General features: G+C 33.7%; 1 pseudogene; it reads right to left on the bottom strand.

The window, feature by feature from the left end:
- Window positions 1–2,668: 2,668 nt before the first annotated feature.
- Window positions 2,669–3,448, bottom strand: LOC150059884 (adenylosuccinate synthetase isozyme 2 pseudogene; annotated as a pseudogene).
- Between the last annotated feature and the right edge of the window lie 205 nt (window positions 3,449–3,653).

Genomic DNA, 3,653 nt, shown 5'->3' with positions numbered 1-3,653 from the left:
GAAGATCTTGTTTGAAAGGAAATGCACTCGTTACTTGACTCACGTAACCATAATCCCTATGCATATCACCTGTATAATAACAATAAAGTAAACTAATGATATGAAAATGAAGCACTGTGCAAAGATAAAGAAGAAAATGAGAAATTTTGGAAAAACAATTACAAGTAAATTGTATGTAGTATAAGTTTGTGTACTAAATTGCTTTTTTTTTTTGGTCAGGCCTGGGCTTGATCTCAGGGCCTGAGCACTGTCCGTGGGCTTTCCTCAAAGCTAGTGCTCCACCCAATGAGCCACAGTACCACTTCCGGTTTTTCTATGTATGCTGTACTGAAGAATCGACATTAAAAATCTAAGATATGTGAAAATGCCACGCTAGCAGGTTTTCTGGAAGGTAATTTGGAAATATGCATAAGAATAAATGCATTTGATTTATTCCTCTTTTATAAACCTTTCCTAAAAAGTAATCAAAACCTCAGAAAAATGCAGACATTCAAAGTATTCTTTGCAGTACTAGTTACAACTCCATAAATGGAAATAATGTAAATTTGATAATATGTACAAAATTATTTTTATTAAAGTAATATATATATGTGCAGGAAAAAATTTTAGAAAGCATAATATATTTTCATTTAAAAATTTTGTGCTTTAAAAATAATTTTCAGCATATATGTGTACTAGATGCAAATATGATATTTTCATACACAATGTACCCCAAACTCACCCGCCCACCTCCAGCTCTTTTCTTCACCCCCTCCTCGTTCTCAAAATAATATCAGCAGGTTTGATTGATCTATTTCATAAAAGCATATAAAGAACTTAAACCCTATTCACTCTCCTTCATCATCTTCACTGGCTTTCCTCTCCCCACAATACCTACCCACCATTATAACGTGTAACCTGTTTGCTCTTGTGTTTCTAATGTTTTTCTTTTTATTACTGTTGTAATAAATGTTAATATAGTAAAGAGATAATTATCTTTGGTTGTTGAAAATGATTTTTATTTTCTTTTAAAGAGAATTAGTTGTTTTCCAAATTTGCCATAGTGAGCACTTTCATAACTTCTTTAAATTCAGGGATAAAAAAAGATCTCTTATTTCTTAAAAATATACTTGTACTAAATGCATATTTATATTTCAAGTGTCCATTAAATTGTAATTACTCCTGAAGGAAAGATATGACTTATTTATGTAAAAAAATACTGGGTGAAATTAGCCCTCTTTGGAACCTGTTATTTAGCTTGAAAATATTTGTGGAATGTGTTTCATTGAAAAAGAAGACAAATGAATATTTTCCACTTGATATCTAATCCAATTATATAATTTTGAAAAGGTTATTCTTTGAATTTTCAAACTTTAAAATGTATTAGGCATGTTTCAAGCTTTGAAATGGGATAATGGGAATGCAGCTTTGAGTTTAGCACGTGTATGAGTTCTAAAATATCTTTCATATAGATTCACTGTGAGGCTTTTGAAATCACATTAAAATTTTAAATCCTATTTTTTACATTAAATTTAGGAGCACAGATTACTTTTGCTTTAGCTAAAACTTCAAATAAAGAAAAATGCATATAGAGAATTTAATACAGAAGTGATATGCTAGAGTTTTATTAATGTATTCAGAATGAAGAGGTAAAGAGAATTTTTTTTACTAGAAATAGTTGGTTCTTTTCAATCAACTATTGATGGCATAAAATAAATTTAAGTGATAACTAATTGAAACATTTACTAGTTCATGGAAAGATAATCTACAACACAATGTTATGCTTACTTATCAAAACAATACCCCCTTTTTTCCTAAAAAAGGAGAAATAAAGGTATGATCAAAATTATGGCCAACAATTTGGCTTCATTAGACACTTGCAAATGATTTTGTAGATATACTGGCAGGAATAATGTTGAAAAATCAATCCATTAGATTTCATTTTTTTTATAAAAGGTAAAACACACATTTCAGCTCATATATGAAACTAAAGAAAAATATCCACCAAGTATCACAATAGATCTTTTGATGACTATTAAAAAAAGTTAAGGTTGCTGTTTGGGGGAAGCATCTTTCCTCTTAAACATTTAACGCATTAAATAACTTATAGTGAGAAGTAAGTTCTGTACAAACTAATGGATATAACACACCCTTCCCTTGTCAAAGCTCAACTTTGCAATGGTCTCTGGCAAAAAGAACAGTTCATAAGTAAGGCAGAATTCATAGCGTTATGGAGTTTACAAAGCTCATCCTACCATCACTTCTTCTGACAACTAAGGTTGCGATGAAAGAATGATCAGAATGTAGAAAAGCTTGTGCAAAACTGCACTGTTCTTACTATCTACAGTACCAGGAGGCAAAACTAAGGAACATGCAATGACAGTGAAGATAACCTACACTGGAGGCAACTCATAGGTGCTCAAAGAATAGGGATTCCACCTAATACTAGATGCTGAAAGGAAACATGGCACCATGAGCAGCAGAAACAATAGATGATTCCGCCATTATGCCAGGTGAGGAAGCTGGCATGGGAATATGCCAACTTCCATCTCCACAACAGCTTGCAGCTTGGAACTGGGTGCCAGGCTCCAAATCCACTCTGTATCTTCATTCTGGAACCTGTATGTTGTAAAGCAATATTTAAGTAAGTCTATCCCCTCCCTTATAGGAGTGTTTCTTGTGCCCCTGGTCATCCTGAAAAGAGTTGAACCATAGACTCTCTGGATTTACCTACAGCAGTCAACTGCACTGGAATCTGAAGCTCATATTCAATAAACCGAACATTTACATGTCCTTGCATTTGATATGTCTGGGTTCCATCCTGGAAGAGTCTTGTATTGGACCTCAACTTTGTTTAAGACATCATGGTTTGCATGATTTCACCATCTAACTTGTAAACAACTTCAACTTTGATTTCTGTAAATATGACCAAAATGTTCAACTTGGTAAGGGCCAATGCAGTAAATCTATTGATCATATGAGCATATTTGATTGAAACAATGTCTAGCCAACCACATCTTCTTTTCCTTTCAGTAGTGACACCAAATTCCATACCCTTCATTTGCAATAATTCTCCAATTTCATTGTCCTGTTCTGTAGAGAAGGCACCAATACCAACTCTAGTGGTATAAGCCTTCACTCCATATACTTCAACAAACACCTCAACCCTGCAGTTTGATGAGGTTACAAAAGGGTAAGTCCCCAAATCAATATCTGATAGTGCTGCATTTGCACCATTTGGTGCTCCATGTAGGGCATCAGATAGGAAATAAACTGCATCTCTCACCATTGGTTTAATCCTTTCCATATAACCCTTGAGTTTCTGTAACTCACCTCCAATGTCTGCTTCCAGAGTAGAATATATAGATTTGTACTGGATAGCCAGAACTTTGAACCTCTCAGAGAAGCCACTGAACTCAAACACAAGATCACACATCCAAAGTCCATTCGAGCAGCAGTAAAGAGATTTTTAAGGTACCGGATTGGTAAGTCTTTTCATGGTTTGTGAGAAAACTTTCCATTTGTTAATATTGACACACTTATCTTTCTACACATAGTTATACATAACTATGAATAGGGATATAACTATAGGTGCAGCTATAACATACACACATTCTACTCTAATATCTCTTCCTTCTGTTTCATCCACTAAAATTCTCTTTCTCATTTCATTA

This window comes from Megascapheus bottae, chromosome 8 (genome assembly GCF_031878675.1).
Source record: "Megascapheus bottae isolate mThoBot1 chromosome 8, mThoBot2.hap1, whole genome shotgun sequence".
Lineage (NCBI taxonomy): Eukaryota > Metazoa > Chordata > Mammalia > Rodentia > Geomyidae > Megascapheus > Megascapheus bottae.
Note: the sequence above shows the minus strand (reverse complement) of the source record. Positions and strands in the feature narration are given on the sequence as shown.